This window comes from Ischnura elegans, chromosome 9 (genome assembly GCF_921293095.1).
Source record: "Ischnura elegans chromosome 9, ioIscEleg1.1, whole genome shotgun sequence".
In the NCBI taxonomy this organism is placed as follows: Eukaryota; Metazoa; Arthropoda; class Insecta; order Odonata; family Coenagrionidae; genus Ischnura; species Ischnura elegans.
The window spans coordinates 62,674,616-62,697,388 of record NC_060254.1 but is presented as its reverse complement, the minus strand read 5'-3'; the positions used below and the strand labels follow the sequence as shown (position 1 = coordinate 62,697,388).

Genomic DNA, 22,773 nt, shown 5'->3' with positions numbered 1-22,773 from the left:
AAAGAAGCATCGCCAAAGGGTGGGAGGGTCCCGCCGTAGCTCTGCCTACCTCTCGAGAACGGTGAATGAGGAATTGATTCGGGCCAGGTTCCGTCAAAGGGCAGAGAGAACGAAGGAAGAGGCAGGGATAGAGGTAGAAAGGAAAGAAGAAAGAATGCGTGGAGGAAATGGAATGAACGGGAAACCACTTCCGTCGGGGTCGTAAAATAGAATTTGGGAAAAAGGACACGCGGATTTCGCCAGGGCAAGGAGGGGGATCTTATTTACAATAGTGCTTGATCCAACTAAACAACCTGTCGATTTAGGGCTTCGTTTACGTTCACATTTCCGCCGGATGAAAAAGTGATAGCACCTAAGGGTCCCAACTCAAAGATACTAAGATGTGAGCCCGGAAATAGGGCGAGGCAGAGAGGGCATGTGTCCCGGGCGTCAGATTTTAGGGGGGGGGGGCAAATATTTAAAATTTTATTAAAAAGTTATTTAATTTTTCTTACTTAATTATTTAACAATAACTAATAAATTATGAAACAATAATATTTATTAAGCTTATTAATAGCAAACATACGGTGATAAATTTCAACTACCGCATCTCAAAAAAATAGCTTAATGAAGGCGTATTGCATTTCTGTGGAAGGTGACGGAGGGAGCCGGGGAGAAAAGGGGAGGGGGCGGCAAACTGATGTTCGCCCCATAACAAAACTACTGGTTCTGGCCCTGCCCAGATGACGAAAAAGACTTCCATTGAGGTGGGAAATACTCGGCGAAAACTTGATATACGTAAAGAAAGAGTTAATCACAATATTTATTGAAATCCTATGAGCAACCGGTTTTGACACTATCGCGCTACTATTAAGGATCAAATTGCCACAACTTGTCCATGAATTGTGTTAAAAAAAACAATTTATTTTCGGTATAGGACGAATTTTGTCTCAAATTAAAATGGTAAGATATAATAAATATGCGACAAATAGCTTCACCAAAGGCTTATAAGGAAACAAATTTTCCAGCGTCAAGAGGTTTCCGTATAAATATTTTAAAAAATATAATAAATCTCTGAGTTCTTCAAAAAATATATTTTTCATTAATATGATAACATTTTCGCCACAACTCTAACCTAACAAGACTGATCCAATAATTGGTATATAAAATAAATTGATATAAGACGATATTGATGGCTCTCCACTCAAATTAAGCTTCTCGAAAGACAAAGGCAAAAATAGCATCTCGAGAGATGCTAGCCCATAAAAAATGCTTAATAATGAGAGAAGACTGAGCGAGATCAACCTATTTCGTAATTATTATTTTGTTTGAATCGTTATAATCAAATATTTCCCCTCTGATAAACAATAAATAAAAATAAACCCATAAATAGAATTGCTGTATAAGAATGTATCCCTTGCAACGTGGATCAATACTAGCGTTCAAAATTGATAACCCGTAGGTAGAAAAAAGAGAAGAAAATAAACTTGCAAATGAAGACTATTAATGAATCAGATTCATCATTGTGATTTTCAATTGGTTAACAATAATAAGGAGACGAGGGAAGACAATCATGCAACAAAATTAAACCAACTTCCAAGCAGAAAATGTATTATTTCTTTCCGTAAACTTAGAATACTTTAAGCAAAAAGAGAGTGATAAGAAAGGAGTGAAACATATGACAACCGTAATAATTAACATATTAGGGGCTTAACGACAGCAAATATAATTCTAAATTAATAAATAAAGGGCAAATGAAACAACGAAAAATTAAACGTGTGTCATAAAGAAATATGTGCTGTCTCCATCCGGCTCCTTAGTTGCACTCTGTTAAAAATATGACACACCTGGGGGTTAAAAATACATAATACATGCGCAAAATTTCTGCATTAAGAGCTATGCCCAATTTTGCTCCTGTGTCCTAAATTCCTAAATCAATCTCGACGAACAGAGTTACCATAAAGCATCGTGGCAAAAACTATTACTCCTACAAGCCAACAAACACCCAATTATATGTAGACACCCACGAGCCTCAATTTAACTGATGTTGTCCGGTCGGTATAAACTTGGAAGGTTGGCAGATGAAGTAACCTGCATCCCTCAACCGTACGCCACCAAGGGCCGACGAGAACGGACGCGGGGGCGATCGGGATAGCGAGACAGGAGACAAACTCCAGGCGCAAATACACAAGCGGATGGAATGCACCGAGGAAACTCACGTTCATGCACACGTTTTGGTCGTCGGAGCGTTTTCATTCAGGCTCCTTGGCGAGGTTTTTCCTCTCTTTAGATTCATATTTGGACTCAACGTTCACGCGATAGATAGTAGATATAGACGGGTAGATGTAGCTCCGTAGCTGAGTAAGTTTGTTTCACGCGCATCTGTTGCGCTTATGCTTTGGGAGGGTTCGAATCCGAGGTAATGATAATTTTTTTCATTCTGTAAAAGAATCATTCTTAACATTAACATAATAGACACAGTTGACTCAGTAAATAATCAATACAGATTGTTTTGACGACTAAATATCCTAAAATAATGACTATGCGTTATACTAATGACTATATGAATGTACGTTAACAAATTTATATCGAAGCAGATTCATTCACCAAGAGAAAATAAACCGAGGAAGTGGCAGAGGTATCTTCTTGTCCTTTCGGCTGATTTCTGTCCAATCTCAGTTAACAAAAATTCCTATTCAATTTAACTACAATTCTTACTAAATAACCAGATACCTTCATAGTTACAATCATTTTGATAACCCTAGAGTAAGAAAAGTAATTGTAATTCGATCGATAATAATAGTTTTCAAAGTTCTAGTACTTGATTACGAAAAAATGTGGGAATTCGCATGAATGAGAGTATAGACGCTTTCCCAACAGAGGGTGTGCGAACCACAATTAGGTATAAGGGCCAGGTGGAAATTCTACCATTCTACCCCGAAAAAAATGCATCTCAGTAAAATCACGAATTAGCTTGAATGTTTGAAGACAAGAGGTGCCATTATTTCGGTCATAAATATATAATAATTAATGGTCGTCGGATAAAATAGTGTTAAGAGTTCATTTACAAATTCATTTCTGCTTATTTCCACTCCGTGAATGAATCTGTTTAGACGTGAATGTTATAACGTAGATAATGTCATCATTTTAATAACAAAGTAGTATAAAATAATGGACATTTATTTTATCCTGAGTCATCTGCATAGAGTATGTTCACGTTAAGAATTCCTATTTAAAAAATGTAATAAAAAACTATTACTTCGGAATCAAACCCTCCCAGAACTTCACCGCATCTGCCGCGCACAGAATAACCTAATCGTCTTCGGACCCACGTAATGGTGAGTTTAAGTATTAATCTAAAGAGAGGAAAAAGCTCGTCACGGAGCCAGAAAGAAAATACCCCAACGGATTGTGGAAGTGAGTTTCCTCTGTGCATTCCATCAGCTAATACGAAATCCGCAGGGCCTTTTGCCCCTGGAGTTTCACTCCAGCTTCGGTAGCTAAGTCGCCTCCGCGTCCGTCGCCGTCGGCTCTTGGTGCCGTGAAGACAAAGGATGTAGGCTGGTTAATGTGCCAACCTTCCAAGTTTTCATCGACCCGGCCCCATCAGTTCACTGGGACCCGTGAGTGCCTACATATTATTGAAAACGACAGTACATTCATTACCCTTGACAGTAACTACCATTGTAGGGACAGCGTGAGCGCGTAATCTTAGACCATGAACTCGACCATGCTTTATTCAGGGCCGAAACGAAAATATCGGAAGCTATTCCCGAACTAATGAACCTTTAGTAGATATTAATACATTTCGTCCCTTGCCAACATTCACGGGAGTAAAGAGAACAAAAGGTAGCGAAACTTGACGGAGAGGAGAGTAGCCCTGATGATCACCAACAGAAACGCTGAATTGGCCGCAGTTACGATCGTGACGCAACACGTGATTCACCGATTGACTACGGCGGGCATTAACGGTCGGGCGCGATGCCACGGCGAAGGAAGGTCGAACGGAAAGGCTGAGGAATTGGGAAGATAAAAGAATTGAGACTAGCGGGACCAACCTAAGTGCTCTGCGCCCTGGTTGCTGGGCTACCGGTTGCTACCTTGTAGCTTGTAATGGCACAATTGCCAGAGTCACGGGCCATTTTTGCAAGAAATTGTGAGGTTTGGGGGTATGGAATTAATTGTGGAATGCTAGTGCCTGGCTCTTCTTTACTAGAGTTCTGCAAAGGAGAACCACTGCAGTGGGGAGACAGAAATTAACTGAGGCTTAACACTTTTTGTCTCCCGTTTGGTGGACAGGCTGTTTTTGGTCCATTTTCGCACGTTTTTTGATCGCAACTTCACACAGTGTCGAGCTACAGCGCTGGGACCAAGTCTTAAATGTCAAATGAACCAAACCCCATTCCTATTGCACTTGGCACGACTCAAATAGACCCTAAAGGGTGACTGCGCAAAACTTAAAGAGGCTGACACGCAACAAACTTAATATATACGCAATGTTTCAAAATAAACCACGATTCGCATGACCCTACAGTGACGAAATTTCATGCTTACTCACTCAGTGATACAAACGGAAGGTTGGTTAGGATTGGTGCCGGTAGAGCTCACCCCTAACTACGGGTAATTTCAAACATTCAGGGTAAGGGGGCAGTACCTTTACCCTTGGCCACCTCGCCTGTCGAGACCAAGTCAATCAACAGTGGGAGACCGGTAAAGCGGAATCACTTCACAGAACTTCGAAGAAAATTCTGTCCTATAGCCTTTCCGAAAAACGGATTGCAAGTAAAAGGCCACATATATAAAAATAAATAAATCTTACGCTCATGGGCGTACCCAGCGATGGGCAGCTGCCCCCCTTCCCCTTGAAGCAAAAATCGCAAAAGTCTTTAAGGAAAATTAGGACTAGATTGGAACAAACGTTTTTAACAAATTTTCTTTAAATCCACGAAAAATGATATTAGTATCAGAAATGTAACTAAAATATATTTTTTCTAGCAAATAATTAAAAAAAAACGCTGTTACAGCTTTCTAAAAATGTTAGTTTTATTCAACTTTTCCTTACTTAAATGTTACAACTGAACAACCACTGCTTGCCCCCCCCCCCCAGTTGTGATGCTGGGTACGCCCTTGCTTACGCTGATAACATAAAATGATCATACAAGCTATTCCTAACAGGTTATTCCGCAAGGACAAAAAAGAAACAAGACACTACTTGCGCAAAAATAATATCATTTTTCCTAAAGTAATATCACGGCATTATCCCAAGGCAAAACGCCATTTAAGAAAAAATAAGGCATTCATCGAATAGCTCTTTCGATTTTAAAAATTAGAAGTCGAGACCAAAAATAGAATAAAAAGTACCACGGTGTCGAAGTTACAAGTCAAGTAACAAATCAGTCTGCCTTTTGATTCTAACTTCGTAATTTCGTTCCATTATAGACCTCCCGTAGGATCAGTTGCGCATATTTGGAAGGTGAAAGGAGCGTCACAGAGTGGCAATCCATTCGTGCCTGAAGGGATGAGGGCGTTCAGCACACAATCATGAATAGGGCATGGAATTCGAGGCGGGATGAAAGGTGGACAGCCGTAAGGTGAAGTGGATTCTAGGTGGACGGCGTAAGAGAGATCATCACGCGAGAACTACTCCTCTTCGACGGTAGGTTGGATGCGCGTGGGAGTCACGGAGTCAATGATTTAGAAGTCGGAGGAAGGTCTGCAGACGAACCGGAATGAACATTCTGCTTCATATAACACGAAAGTTCCTGTCAAATCCCGTCTTTGGCCGGCGACTGAAGGACGAAAACACGAATATTACAAAATAGAGGATCCTCAAGTGGGCCCCTAAATGAGTTATCACCCACATCGCATTTGAATGGGTTCACAAAAATCGCCACTTGCGTCGCTGACGGACAAATTGATCCGGGTTTCACGGTGAAAAAAGGTACAATTATGGGCACTAACGAAATTTTATACAAATGATGATGCAATCTACCAAATTCATTACTTTTCAATGCTATTCCTCACAATGACAAGCATTATATTGCAAAATATTGGATAGAAGTGCACTCATCACCTCGCCGCGGACACTTTTGAAAGCCGATTAAAATGCGACCGAATTGGCAACAGAAATCAGCCTTCTGTGAAGTGGAATTGGGCCTCCTCTAAGCGGTCCCCTTGCTTTTGCTTCACATACCACGGAAGGTCCCGTCTAGCCCCGCCTTTGACCGGCGACTGAAGGACAAAAATGCTGCAAACAGGCTATGGGGGTGGTAGGTCGAGAAGAGAGGTGGGCTTGAGGGACCCAGTAGCGAGGCGGGAGAGCGACAAGAGGAGAAGTGTACTGTAAACATTTTATGGGGACATAACTACCGTATCCAATGACGACACGGGAGAGCTCGGCAACTTTATTGAGCAGTGGATGAGGACGTCAATGGGGTGACGATCGAAAGGGAAAGTCGGGCGGGAATCCCTCGCACGATTCGTCTCTTTCAGCAACAGTGGCACGCTACGAAAGGAGAGAGGGAATGCAAGAATGAGAAGGACCAGACTTGGAAAAGTATGCGACCGAAAGGCTTTCACCTAAATTACAAAAATAAAAAGGATTAAAATTACTATAAAAGTAGAACAGGTTAGGTGAGCTCTCCGGCCTTAATAGCGAAACGAAAGAGTAGTCTCAAATGGACGTAACGTTCGGGATCACGTCACAGGTACCTGAAACGAAATAATTGTGTTGGTTTGCTGGAAGAGGAGGATTCCCACTAGTGACCAACCCCTCTCAACCGGAAACCCTTCACAAGCACTCACTCAATACGAACGAAACTTTGAGAGGGTTGAAGGGGCTTCGCTAGGGTTAGCGTTAGCACCTTCTTAATAGTGACGAAGGAAATAACATTATGGTCCTTAGAGACTACTTGTCTGTTTTAGTATCAAAGCATTCTAAGCGCTAAGGTACTTTTACGTGGAGCAATCGGCGAATCACTCGGGCCGATATCCCCTCCCAAATAAGACTTCCCTATACAATTCTTAATTAGGACTATTCCCTTGCAGTCTATCTATAAATCCTCTTCACTCGCCCGCTAACCAAACATTCTTTGCTGTTACAGGATTTTTAACAAACCCTTCTCACTTACTACTCGCTCCACTCAGATACCCCATTCCCTCAAGATATTTCCTCCCCTCGGACATCATGTCCAGCACTTCATCGTTTATCACCATCTCTGTGCAATTCGCCTTTTCCCTTCCTACTTCCCTTATGTACTTTCCCTTATGTACTAGAACAACGATGAGTGAATGAATATGGTGATGTATTTAGGAAGAATTTGTCTCCAGATATCTGACAAGCCACTCACACCCTATCTAACTTGCGTATAGGTTCTCTGATGAATGATTCAAGGGTTCATGACATCCTGCTAAAAAAGATACACACTTTCAAAATCACGTGACCCAAACGAATCAATATTATTGAAATATAATTCGAGATTATGGGAAAGTCCTGATTGTCCTGAAGATATAAGTCATTTCCTCAAACATGGTGAAAGCAAAAAAAAATGTACAATGAAAAGTACCTCACGTAAGTAAATTATTCTTGCAAGGGAGAACAGTTATATTAATTACTTTATAATGAATATAACTTCAATGAGTTTAAAATAATAATGAACACTTTACAACCGAATCATAAATCCTGGAAGGAGATTCGTTGCTGCTTAGCCAACGAAGTATAAGCATGTGTCAAAACCCTGTTTCTAATACTTCTCTATATCAAATGCAAGAATCAATTCATGCTTTAATGGTCATCTTGTATGATAAAGGAAAAAAAGAAAATATAATTTGAATGAACGAGATCACTAACTAGAGAAGAAGAGGACTTCCAACTTATCCTCCAGTTCGAATGAAATGACAACAACAATAATGAACTCCACTTCAAAACTCGTCACAGCCAAGACAAAGTTTATAGCTGGCCGCCTCTAGAAGCAACCAACCAACTACAAGACAAAGCGACATTTTTACACCCGCCTCAGACAAAAAAAGACGACACCCAAAGACGTTTCAAATCGGATTCGAAAATAAATTTTTTTAATGAGACCTGGGTTTATAAAATGGCTGCTTCGGGTAAAAAAATTATTTCCCACCCGGGCCACAATGGCGTATAATATTTCCCGAATCCTTTACATCATAATGACACACTTTCAAAGGGTTGCCAGTCTTCGCCACACGATCTCTCGAATCGTGAGCGAAGCGGAGCAATTATGCCTTGAAAGCCATACGATGGGAACTTACCACCACACGCCCAACTTCCCTGTGACAACGGGAATCTTTGCCGAACGCCACGGGCATAACAAGAGCATTAGGAAATACTCGCTCCGTGAGAAATGACACTTTTATTTTTAACGTCCCTTCAAAATGGAGGCGCGGAAAAATATGCTGCATAAATAAAGAGCGGCTCGACACTTCATCCTAGCATCTCGCCTCATTTTCGAGAATTACTGCACCACGACTCCCGAGTGATATAATGGACAGGTAGCTGTTGAGCCGCTGAGCAGTCTCTTCGAGAAACGATGAGGTAACGTGACCCGGATCACGAAGTTTCCCCGACTCCTCCGGGATGAGCACGACAGTAGATAAGGGGATGAGATTATATACGGGAGAAGAAGAGACGAAAAGGGAAGGTACATTTCTTCGATACAATTACTCTCTCAGGAAACTTCCGCCCACTTTCCACGCCAAAATCCCTCCACTTTGAAGACGGGATGATGGCAATCGAAAAGAAAAGAGATAGAAAAGCCTCCACGAGGATATTAAGATGAGAGGGAGAAGAGATTTGGCTGGGTAAAAAGTTTGCTTTTTCAGAAAGCAAAGGAGGAAGAAGAAAGCAAATCAATGGTGGGAGAATTTTTTTTCGAGAGTAGAAAAAAAGAAGGAACGCAATTAAGCTAACGGGACCAGAATTACTGGGTGGGAGGGTGGAACTCGAACAAGAGAAAAACATCATGTCGCAACAAATGAGCCGGATAATCCACGGGGATTAAATAATTCGACAAAAGGCGAACGAAATTAGAACCGGAGCTGCAACAAAGGACAGGGAAGGGGGAGGCCTCCGTGGGTGTAGCAAAAAGAAGACAGCAGGTAAGTACTTCAAAACGTCAATTCTTGCCATCTTCCCAAACAGCTTCCTCCTCTATGCAATTATTATAATTAAACATTCAATATAATTTCGTCTCAAAGAGGAAAAAGGTTCTTGAGAAGCAAAGGATTACGAGGTTCTTGATACTATTAACGAATATCATTCACTACAACTAGAGCCACAGGAATACAAGCTTTCGCGGTTGATTTAAGCTAAGTAAAAATCAGAATACGAGCATTCTATCCAGTCAGCCTTAATCTAGAATAGCGGATATAACCGAAGCATGCACGATGATGAAAAAAAATGGCATGAGTACAAATGTGAGATCAACTAAAACAAATCTTTAGATATAGGGTGAAGCTGATGCAAAGCAGTAACAACATAAGCGACAAAATATAATATACATTCCCGACCAATTTATGAAATGAAGTAAATAAAACGGTGGGGTTAGAATGAGGACTCGGAATGAGTCTGGTAAACCTTCCATAATTACTTAAAAACCAGTTAAATTTTGAAAATGCCGAAGGCTAGTTAATCTTACGGCAGATTATTATGAGAATCATTCAAGGACTGAAATGCAATGACGCTGCCGTAGATTTTCTGAACCCGCGCGGAAACCCGAGAAGACTTCATTTAATCAACGAAAACGATAAAAGCAATGAAAATTTTCATGCATATAAAATTGAGGAGCGTCTTTCACTGTGAACATTGGCACATTAAGTAACCGCATTAACAAACCAAAAAGCGAATACGGAAAAACTTGTGCATTAGACAACAATGAGAAATGCGGTATTTTGAAAAATCTTTGATCACACACTCATTCAAGCATGTGACAGCGTCCGAAGTGACGATGACGACGTCCAAAGGAGTTATGACAAATAACTTGACGACACGAACAGCACTCTCGGCAGCAAGCAAAGCGTCCAAGAGCCTACCTACAAAAGACTACGCAATAAGCCCACGCTTGGCCATCCAAGCTAAGCGGCTGCCGTCACGACCACAAGCGTCACCGAATGATTAATGAACTTAATGCCCCCATCTTGATACTTCGCGCGAAATCAAACAGCGTATTACGTGGAAATTATAATAGCCTACCTCATTGCTATAACTTACGCTAAATTGATGAAGAAAGCATGGAATCGCAGCAAAATTGATTGCAAATCTAACAGAATGAAGCTTTATAAACCATATAATTAGCAAATCGAGTATGATGGATTCTCAACCCAAACTTTTATGAATTCTTTGCTTAAAACTCAACGTACTCAACAATATCGCTTAAAAAGACGCAAAAAGAACATTTGATGTCTTTCAAAATGCAAAACATCGACATAATTTGTACGAAGACATATTCGCGATTAAACGAACGTTCCCAGGCAATGCTGAAATAAGATTTCAACCAAGAGTTTCAACAGAGAGTGTAATACCCAAACAAATAGAGGCGCTTCATGAGGGAATGTAAGAAGAGAAAAGAGAACGGAGGCGTTTTTGTGGGATAAAATAATGTAACACCAAATGAGGTCAAATTAAACTTATACTCACAATATACGGCTTGAACACTCTAAAACAGTTGACCGTAGAGAAATTCAGAAAAATTTTCGGTCGTTAAAATCTTGACCGAAGACCGTCCTGAGATAGAATAATACCCTCAGTGAGCATTTGGCACTCATAAAATACGCAAAACAACAAAGAGCGTACCGTTACCTGAATGAATAAAATTTCTAATCATAGCAAAGTAGCTTGGGGATAATATCTCGAAGCCAAAGATAGAAATCAAAATTTATATCGATTTTGTAGACCAAAAATTCGAAGCAAAGACCGAAAAAGAATTGGCCGAAACGCTGATGCTCGGATGAAAAAATTTGTATGAAAGAAACTTAATTTTTATCTTCAATACCTCGAGTTATCTCACTGCTTAATACGCAATTAACATGAAATAACATTAAAAGGACGCATCATCAATACCTGACCAACAGTATCTTATTTTTCGTAACATATCACTCCGTTAACACCTACTCACTAACCTTTCAATTTTAACTAAACCCTTGTCAACTTTCTTCAGAAACCTCTTAATCAAACTTTTACCTCCGAGATAATTCTGTGGTATAATTTTAATACATATTACAGATAAGAAAAATATTGACAAGGGTCTACTGAAAATTTTAGATGTTAGCCTAATTACACTTTTCGCGGAGAGATATCGTGGAACGACTTATCGAATGGTAAACAAAGATTAGTGGGCATTAAGATATATTTGTTCATCATTCATGTTAGCCAAAGTTTGAAACCCGTTATATCAAAGGGAAAAAAGACAAAGTCGAACGGGAGTTATGCGCCCTCTAAAGGGCAAAATAAGGCCCAATTCAAGTGATGCTAACCCTTCCCTCCCCCAACCCTGCCCGTCCGCAAACAGCCACGCCCCCTCCCACGCCGAGGCACGCGAATATAGCTTCCGCCCTTGCCTCTTCCCTTCCGCCTTCATAACTCGGGACACGTTTAGCCGCCCTTCCACCCATTCCACTTTCCCCGAAAAGACACACGGCAGGAATTCCCTCTTCTTCCTGCCCCGCGCCGCGATCCCCACCTTACGCAAGTTTTATTTCAGAACAACTTCCTCTCCTCTCTCTCTCTTCCACGCTTTTTTCTCACGCTCGCACACAAACAAACCCCTTCTCCACGCCGGGGCCGCCCTTTAAAACTCTCGCACGCGGGAATCTTTCCTTAGACGACGACGACAACGAACGGGGAGGAGTATTTTTGAACGCAGACAGCGGGTCTGCCACGGCTCTAAAAACCACCACCTTCACACCCAAAAGGGGTGGGGAGGGAACATATTCGCCGGCCAAAACGCGCCCCGTTTCCACATTCATCCCAAACCGGGAAGATCCGCTGCGGGAAAAGGGTGGAGGAGAATGCGAAAGGCTCAGCGAAGGAGTTCGTGACGGAGTGGTGCTTACGCCATATTACCGTTAGATGCGCTGCGAAGGTTGAGTATTAAGACCGGTTTACAGAGAAAAACATTGCGAATAAATAAATGTAGCACTTAACAAAAAAATGGCTCAATGGCTCTGTGGCGTTTATAAAAAAATTAAAGCGAATTCGACACCATCTATCATTATTCTGCATAACTAACAGGTGACTGAAATGAGATCTGAAGCTTTCCCGGAGAAAGATGAGGGTTAACTTCTCTCGGGATTCCCACCGGGTTAAAAACTCCTTTTCTACCGACACTTTGAGCTCCGGCTCAGGGCTGCTGAGTGTCGTCTCGAGGAAATTGGCCTTTTTATTGTAGAGAGATTTTTTTAGCAGTTAACTGCGGCACACAAGGTATGACTTGAGATCCTTCTTAGCTCCATATCTTTTCCAGGATTTACTTCTCAATTCCAAATGACATCACTGTTATTTTTTATTCCACGATGCTTTCTTTCATTATTCACGGTCTGAGTTTGGAAAAATGGAAAAAGGCGCGTTAAATAAAAGTACGACACTCCGCGTTCCAAGGTTCGACGCCATTACCTCGCGCTAATTTAGCCACGTTCTAAGAACGCCGTGTACTATTTTATCTGTTCCTAAAGTGTACTGACTCGCTTCGCGTTCCGATAGCTTGGGGTTGAATACGGGATAAGTTGATTCACAGGAACCCCCTTCCTTCGTCTGAGGACAGCTCTTCATGTACCTCGTCTATCCATCTACAGGATGCTGAACAGTTGTTCTAAGCCTCTTCCACCAAAAAGCAGCCTTTAAAAACGAAAGAATTTTCCTTATTCTTTACCCGTTACATACAATCCAAGAAAATCATGATCGCTCTCCAGAGTAAAAAAATTAACTGATCATTTCCAAAAGTCAGTTAAATTGATAATGAAAGCGGCATCTATCCCACAAATCAACTTTACGCGCAATTTTACTCAACGAATTTAATGATAACTAAAGCGCTATCTCATACATTATTCTGCATTTTACGGTCTAACTATTTCGAGAAATACGGACCACAATACATTATACACAGGTTAAAAGTTAAGAGGAATCATCTACATAAAGAGTGGCTTTCGTTCAACAATTACATTAATTGTATATTTTAAAAAATATTTACAATGAGTCCAGAGAAAAAAACAAACATATAATAACGTACTACTTACAGGTTTTTAGTGCTAATCACAGGTTAAAGTAAAGTGGTACTTCAAGAGAATTTTTCTACAATCTCTCATTTTTCAGAGCACTTCTTCTCATTCAACCGCTCGCTCGTAATGTAGATATCGTCATTACAAAATCTATAAAGGTGAAATATGACCTCCAGGAGTAATAATCTTTCGATTTAGGCAACAAAAAATAATAGGAAACCACCCTATTCCGGTGAATACGTCTACAACTCCTGACTTCTGAATAGTGGCTGTGATCCACATTATTCGATGGCTAACTCCGACATCGTCATCAACACCAATTTGGCATTAGAGTGAGGGGTTCGGGTTGGTGCGGCGGCAAGTATAAGCCTCCCACCCAATAATAAAGCGTTCAAATCCCGTGTATGGCACGGAGCTCTGCTTGACTGGTATGTGGAGGATACTTCAAGTACATCACGGGCTCAAATGACCATAGGTCGCAGCCCTTTGAAATATGATTTAGTAAACGCGTAACCACGTGAGACACCTTTTTTTCGGACTATTTACACATCCCATCTAGACTTCACCTACAAAAGAAATAGTGGAGATGCCCTAGGTTAACAATATCCTACAGCGTAAGTTTAGATGAGAATCGACTTAATATCGAAGCACTAGACGAATTGTTGTATGTATATTTATCGAAACACGGTCAAATGAAAGTCATAAATCTTACGAAGAAGATATAATAGTAGAAGGCAAACAAGTGTGAGCCTACGACAAAACACGCAGGTGGAATCCAAATAAAAAAAGTCAAATACCCACAATCCTCCTCATTCCCATTTGTTTAACAAATTTATTAAGATTTAAGGATTGATTTTATCATTCGCACTTTATTCTTACTATTTACCACTCTGTCTTCATCAAGCGAAAGCGATCATTTAAATTATTATTTCCTAAACCTTTGAATATTACGGAAGCAGTGACTGTAACAGTGACTACACAAAAACGGCAATCATATTCCAGACGATTCACAACGCAAGATTAATGATGCCCAATGCAAGGTGACCACGCATTTCAAAGGATCTCAAATCAGCTCTAAAGTAAAGAAAGTTATCAACCATTGTTATCATTAATTTTTCTTTCAAAGAGAATACCAGAAAATTTACTAGCACAGGAAAAACAGATATTCTTCAATGTCATATTTACTGAAGGATGCTAAATAATAATGAAACACGATAGCTGCTGGCAACACTGCTCTAAGGGTTTGGCGTCGACAATAGATTTCCTTCCCAACGCTTTATCATATGCATGCTTATCGTGAAGATGTGATCATCACCTGCATCATCAGGGACCCGCGTATTATCAGCCAAACTTCCTGAAACCGAATCCAAATACCACCACATCCTCTAACTTGCTGGACAAGATATAATCCCCGGCCAATAGAATTCATCTTGTAAGAGATGTTTACAAGTTCAACGATTTCCTTCAAACGTAACGAGTAACTGGAAGCTAAAAATAGAGAACGAATAAGCCGTGGCTAAAAAACTAATTCATTATGTTCATAAAAAAATAAAATACGCGTGAAACGATACAACGAATTCTCGTTGTTCCCTTTCGTTCCCCGTCCAGTATTTTTACATCGCCTAAATCATTAAGCACGAGATCAAACTTCAAAGTGACGTGCCCGACTCCTTCTACCTGTAATCTACTTCTCGGCCTCTTCATGATGTAACGATTAAGTGTAACAATTAGCCATTTCGGAAAGCATCCCCTCGGGAGCTTCCAAGAAACTCTAATAAGAGCGAATTAATGGGAGGGGAGCATCAAAAATCGGAAACTAAGAAAAAAAAAGAAGAAACAATGCGTTACTCGAACCGAAGGAGAGCTTCCATCGCCTTCGGAGGCAATTTACTCCACGCTGAAGAGAGAACTCGACACCGGAAAGAGGAAACGAAAATAACCACCATTGGAGACAGCAGCGACCCGGGTCGGTGGGCAGCGGCGACATTGCGGATAACTATCAGAATAAATTGTCATCAAGGCGTAAATTCCCCTTTTTCCTCATACAAAAGAGGCTACTGTAAAATTTCAATACCAAATCGTACAGAATCTTATTCCTCATGGAAGAACTTCACGCTAAACGTTGGTGCAGGTATATACATTTGCAGGAGATTTTATAAAAATACTTTTTGAAAATTTCTTTACTTCTCTATAATACCAAACGAGAGGGTGAGATCAGGGTCGCTGAGAATCTCTAAATGAAGAAGAAGAGAAGAGGGATCGTATTAAATCCTCAAGTTTACGACGGGAAAGGAGAAATTCCAAACAATAAACATTGGAAGACGTATCAATTGAAAAATGATGTGCACTGTCGGTGAGATATAAGTAAGTATTTAAAAAATCTGATATTGGTTTACCATACTTTAGCGAGTGTCGAGGATGCTAATAATGAACCACGACACGAGAAAGAAGTAAGGTAGTTACTGTCCCCAGTCCCAATTAAGAAGACATAATGGGGAAAAACACAGAATTGTTACGAGTAGGATCGCGGCACAAGAAATGGAACCGGGAAACAAAATATATCTGAAAGCGAAACTCACGAGTTTCCCCTAATAATCGGAATTATTAACCTTCTGGAAGGTCAAGAGAGAAAACGAACGCAAGGTCACATCTCCACAGACGACCCGAGACCTCTCGTACCCCGGGCACAATTCCCAACCCCCGCCTTCGACCCAACCCCCATCGAGTGGCTACAAGGGTGGGACCCTCGAGAGGAGGATGGATACCACCGCGAGAGAGAGAGAGAAAAGAATAACGATGGACCAAGGGCCATGATAATCAGGTGAAAGTGGGTGGGGAGCGAGGGTGTAGGTTTGAAGGCGTGGGAGAACTGAGGGATACTTGGAATTTTTTTCCCTTTATACATTTTCCACCCGAAAACAACTTCCTAATCCCCTCCCAAAAACTTGAGGGTGAGACAGTTGGGGAGGTGGCGGAATATTGTGAGGGGTTTTTTTTTATGCGGGGCTGGATCGGATAAAACGACGCGAGAGAGGTTATGGCAAGACGTGGGGCGGCTCGGCTGGATGATTCTTGAGGAAGGAAAAATATATGGGGAGAGAAGGGATGGCGGATGGCACGTGTGCCTGAAGGGGGAGGGAAACCGGGGAAGGGGTGGTGAGGAGAAGGTGGAATGAGTTGTGACGAAGGCAGAGCGGCGATACGAAGCGAGAAGAGGAGCGCTGGAGCGAAGTTGGGAGGAATTTGGAGGAAAAAAGGAAATTAATATCGGAGGGAAGACTGTGAGAGGCATGGGCGAGATATGATTTCAGGTGGGAAGGGTAACAATTAGCTAAAAAATGAGGAGAGAGAGATGGTTTGGAAGCTGCTGGGGGTTGAGGACGACATGAGAGGATTAATGATAGGAGGAAGGCCGAGGGGGAAATTCATGGAATGTCTCGCATAGCTCAACGAACAGGTAGGTAGATCACAAATTTTAATAGTGATACGAGAATAACGAAATAAATATTCTCTCTCGGTCTTTTCCCCCAAACGATGATAATACGCAATAATGCCCAACTAAAATTAGCAAAAAAACGGAAATACCTAGTTTCAGGATGATCGCTCAATCGTCAACCTTAAATCTTCCTACTTTCCCAGACTGTTAGTACATTATTCCATAATTTGAATATTAAGTATTTCACAGAAAAATATTTACTGAAGATAATAACTTGATTTTCCAAACGATTACAAAACGCATGAACGCCCTTAAAAATTGTAAAAAAAACGGAAATACCTAATTTCAGGATGGCTACTCAATCATCAATCTGATGTTCTCCTGTTTTCCCAAACATTTCAGACTGTTAGTACATAGTTCCAGAATTTCGATAGTTAGTATTTTGAAGAATAATATTTACGAGAGATATTAATTTGATCAATAGTAAAAAATCATAACCATGAAAAAAATTAACTAAATTAAATACGTAAAATGTGATTCCAGAATTGTAAAATAAATATTCTCTCTCCATCTTTTCGCCCAAACGATGATAATATGCAGTCATGCCCAAGTAAAATTAGGAAAAAAAACAGAAATACCTAATTCCAGGATGGTCACTCAATCGTCAACCTAAAATCCTCCTAATTCCCCAGACTGTTAGCATAATATTAGACCATAACTTTAAGAATAAAAATTTCACAGAATAATATTTACGGGAGATATTAATGTGATCAATGATAAAAAATTATAATCTTGAAATAAATTAACTAAATTCAGAACGTAAAATAGAATTTCAACAGTTATGTAGAACCACAAGAACGATATTTTGGATAAGGATGTTCAGATACTGAAAATAAACCAATGCGTAAGAGAATGAGGAGTAAGCATCACTTGACTGTTACAGCAAATGCTTTATGACGCTTATTTTTGTGATTATACACGATATTTGATGAATTTTCAATAACAATGAAATAAAATGACTCCCAGACTTTCCAAGTGAAAGATCTCACTATAGAATTAAGCATATGACGAATAATACACAGAGACTATTAAAATCGGCGAGAGAGAATAGTAAAAGACATGCGAATTATATGTAATAAATTTTCAAGATTACAAAAATCAGAGATATTTATGATCGCGGAATGATTATTACCAACACACCAGAACACAAGGCTGAAAAAAATAAAAAGATTAAAAAATCTAACTTTTTCCAAAAACCGTATCAAATGCAAAAAAATGAGTGAGAAAAAAATGAGCTTTACATCGCAATGAGAATAAAACGTGGGCACTGATTAGCTTTCACAGTAATGAGTGTAGAAGACTCTGATATGGTATGGTATTTGGAGGAGGCGACCGACAGCTGAGGCCATTTGCACCATGAGGGAAGGAAATGGAAGGAAGGGTGGAGAGAAACTCGGCGTCGGCATTAGCCTGATCTTTACGAGACCACGGCTTAACGTCCCATCCGATGGACGTAGTGTTGCGCTTGAAATGTCCTCCACACGACATTCAAGCAGGGATCGGGCAGTCTCTGCCACAGCCGGGATTTGAGCCCGGGCCCGCCGGGCGGGAAGCCAACAATCGAGCCACCACACCAACCCGATCCCCACCCTGATACGAAAGAAAGGTTTGGCACGCAATATAAATATCTAAACCTTCTCCGCACCCAGCTTGCTTTATTCTCCGATTGATGAGCTTATTTTTATCTTATTGGGTTTTTTATAGTTTTTGGAAAAAGCGTGTTTTTTTACCTTTTTTTATAAAATTTTTATTTTCTAACTTTCAGAGGCTTTCAGAGGGAATTATGCAACCGATTAAACCAGAGCTGCTTAAGAAATTTCTGCAAAAATTTTATAACCATCGCTATCTATTCAGAAAACTTAAAACTATTTTTCCACAAGGATATTTAGTTTACTAATTAGAGGAAAACGAAACAGAATTCCAAATCCCTGATACTGAATTTAGGATTGACATGATAAACATGCACGTGTACACAATTTCAAGCCGATCCGACAGTGGGAAGAGTGTTAAAAATGAATTATAAGATTACATCGACGAAACAGACGAAGAAAAAAGCGCGTAAAAAAATTCGGGCTCGAGCCAAGGTGAAGCTACAGGCTGAGAAAGTGAACGAGGTTAGGAAGACGAACTGCATCGGGGTATTGATTAGAAACGAAGCAATCAAAAAAAAAGACCGAGAGAAATAAAAGGGATGAAAAGAGAGCGTTCATTAGAAAGGAGAGAGCACGCGGAGGTGGGGAGTGAGAAAGTAAAAGTAATGAAGAGAGAAAGAGGGAACAGAGAGGCGGCGGCACAGACCATTGAGTGGATGACGTCTCGAACCGCGTCCTCGGGAAGGAGAAAGGGTCGCGCGGAGGAGACCGTACACCGAGTGTGTGGGAGGTGGAAACTTAAGACTCCAGGGGCGAAAGAAAGCGGGAAGGAAACTGGAAGAGGAGCACCGGGCTATATCAAAGGTGGAGCATGGAGCGGAGAGAGAATTTCGAGGGAGGAAAAAAAATATTTCGCCGAAAGATGATGATGTCGAGAAAATAAGAGGAGGAGAGAGGAGAAGGAGAAAAAAATGAGGAAGGGGGAGGGGGTAGGGTCGATTTTCTGTGGAGGGAGGGGAGGAAGAGGAGGAAGGTTTCCAGGCAGACACACACCTTTTCTCAAATCCCGAGGAGGGTCGGACCGCTTGGGGTGGGGGAGAGGAAGGTAGGTGGGTGCCGCCACCCCCCCCCCCCGGCCTCCCACTGGCCTGCCCCACTACCCCCGCCGTCAAAATCGATAGGGAGGCCGACGAGGCAGGTGGGCGGTGTGACGCACGGAAGGTGTCCCTGCTTCCCCTTCCCTCCAGAAACCCACTCGCTCACCTCCGACCCCCTCCACGTATGTATGTTATGTACCCCGACACTTCGCTACGCCACACGACATAACCCAGGAACACGGAAAAAATATGAGAACACACACTCGATCGCTCGGTACATGCTTCGATGCCCTCCGCACAACCAAATCATTTCGTCAAGGTCCACTTAACGGTATCGAATAAATACAGTTAAGTGCTCTCCTAGACAACGAATATCTTGAGGTGCCAACACAGACATTCATAAATTAAGCGTAAATTTTAATAAGTAATTAATAAGTCTAACACGTAAAATAATACATAAATACCCGTCAGGCCGCATTTTTACCCTCTGATTTCTGGCTTTTTTCTATCTACCACAGCACCGTTGTCCTCGTCCTTTTTCCACTACATGTTCGTATCCCTTTCTTTCCTTACCTGTCAATTTATTTGTATAATATTATTTAAAAGTATACAAGTAATTTTGGGTGTTTTAAAATTCTAGTAATCGCATAAGATTATTCTGGAATTTTGTAAATCCTGGAGTCTTGGAAAACCTGGAATTATGCATAAATTTTTCTGCTTTGATTGGCTGGACACCCTAGCAGAGTGAGTGATTAGGGATAAAACCAGTGGCACGGCAATGCACTTACATTTCATTTATTACTCAGGAACCCAGACCGTTTCGCCAAGGTCCACTTGAAGGTATCAAATAAATACGTATTAAGAAGACGAGATCGAAAAGGAGTTCCTGAGAGATAAACCAAACGTCAATCCCCAGTAATGCCACTGGTGTTACCCTTAATCAATCACTCAGCACTTTAACACATAAATTTATTTAGATAAAAGGGTAGAACTCACCACAGAGTAAGTCAAAGGAGGATTCACGAACTCAGGGTAGGTCCATTCCCTGCCCCACCTAGTCCTCTCCAAGGATTACTTTTTTGGGTGTCCGAAGAAATTCAAAGAGGACACCTCGGTCCCACTACGGAGGACAATTCGGTCATTACTTCAACGCTGTAACCGCTAGGCCACCTTGTTCCCCTCCATATCCAACCACAGCGTCCAAACTTATCTAAGAACTCACGTGAAGATGAATCTTCGGCACAATGTGGAATTAAATCCTGAATAGTTAAATATTTACAAATGCGTATAAAACGTATTAAGACTCAGTACTGGTTAACTATTGCGAGCTAGGAAGTTCATGATTTTTAAAAAACAGGCTTATTAATACGAAAATTAAGCTTTACAAAAACAGACAAGTTACTACAAAACTCCAATAAGGAAATCTCCTATTCTTTCCGCTAACTAATTACGCTTATTAAAGTCCTCCTAAATGGCCTTACGTACTTAAAATTTCCTCATTACAGTTCGGAGATGCAAAACACAAATCAACGACGATATAAAACTTTCCCAAAATTACACAATACCCAGTCCCAATATGTGCTCACATAATACCAGTAATACTTAGAATTCAGGGGAAAATACAGCGATGAATTATTTGGCTTACAATATCAATCAATCGAAATCCCATTTAATTCCCGTTTCTTGTCTTTAAATTGACCATAATTTCGCAATACCAATTCCAATCGAGATTCCAAAACGATCCAAGCCCGAAATTTATTTAATAGAAACTTGAAGCTTGCACGCGGTGGAAGGACTCCATTACAGACACTTACTATTTTGACAAAAATATTTTGTGGAAGTAACAAAGCGTCTTTCATTGATAACCCGAAATTTATCTTCAGCCCGGTCTATTTAAAAAAATATATGCAGGAACCCAACCACCACCATTGCTCTATCTCAATAAGGATTTTTCATGTGACCCACGTAAGGGGACAAGACCTTCTGTGTCTCACCCTCAAGGATCGACGCACGGCTTCACACACATGTCGGTAAAAATGATTCTGAAAAATCCTTTTCTCACATACATGATCCTACCCGTTGATACCTTGTCCCGATACCGTTGTTAGAGGTTCATCGACGGCAAAGACAGGAAGACTAAAAAACTGGCGACAGGAACACAAGGGTAAACGAAACCAGGATGATAGAAGGATGAGAGTTCTCGGATTAACAGGCCACACAGGCCAAAGCGAAAATGACCGAGGAACAAAATATTTCCCTCTGCCTCGTTTGATGGAAAAGTTTCCGATAATTGGTGTAGACACATGAAAATGATTAATTGATACAACGCCCTTCAAAGTAAAATTAAAATTACAAGCATCGCTATTTCAGGAGTGATTTGGGAGGCACCGTGAACAAATTTCTGAGAGAAATTCTGAGAAAAATCAAGTCAAATGACCATTAAACATTCCTTACAGGATCGATACGGATATTTTCGGTTGATACATGATAAATATTAGCAAAAGAAAGTTGGCCATAACTAATTTCACTTCCAGAGACCAAATATTTACGGTGCAGTATTGTCAAGTAATCTCTACAATGTTTACTAAGGGAAGGTACGCACGCACTTGCACTTGAAATTATACAAGAATAGCTTTCGGCCAAAATACTTCCAAGAAAATACATCCAGAGAAATTTGTAAGTTCAAAAATGAAATTAATTTACGCTTTGGTACGGCAGATTTTAAGGAGACTGTCCGAGCATAAGACCATTATTAGACACGAAAAATATTTAAATAATAGTAATTCATAACAGTAACAAAAATGAGACTTAAAGAAAAAGACAATTAAAGTAAAATAAAAAGATATTATTACCTTATGCCGAAATAATTTACAAACGCCCTCCTAATGTCAGCATTCCGGAATCTAGGAAGTGATAAAAGGAGAAAAATGTTAACAAAATCCATATAAAAATTCAGCAGATTTTTACACAAAAGATTGTTCGACTCATTACTTTGAAAATAATCAAACTAAAAAACCTTAACAGTTAGCACAATTAAGTTTAACGTAACGTAAATATTAAACGTAAACAGTTAAGGAACGGAATACTCCAAGGCAAGATTACATAATAATGCATCCTGTGGATGATCAGTAAGCGCGGAGTATAAAAAATTTGCAGTTTTTCAGTTGACGTGAAACAAATAAATCGATAGATAAGATAGAGTGCACCACCACTGGGGTGTAAACATCCATCTCGCTTTCTACTATGAAACGCTTTATCAAATCTACCAGACTTATTCGACAGAAGCATCCCGCAATAGTAAAAATGACTATTAAAAATACTCCCATTTTTCTCTATTAATTACTGGTTATATACAACGTCTTCCCTTTACTAT

General features: G+C 40.5%; 1 protein-coding gene across 4 annotated transcripts in view; it reads right to left on the bottom strand.

Annotated features, from left to right (window-relative positions):
- LOC124165865 (myocyte-specific enhancer factor 2) overlaps positions 1-22,773 on the bottom strand; it is a 261,927-nt gene that overhangs the window by 164,269 nt on the left and 74,885 nt on the right. For all 4 annotated transcript variants that reach the window (XM_046543395.1, XM_046543393.1, XM_046543400.1 and 1 more), the window contains exon 4: positions 22,253-22,303. The gene's annotated coding sequence lies outside the window, so the exon portion shown is untranslated. The remainder of the gene's footprint in view (positions 1-22,252; positions 22,304-22,773) is intronic.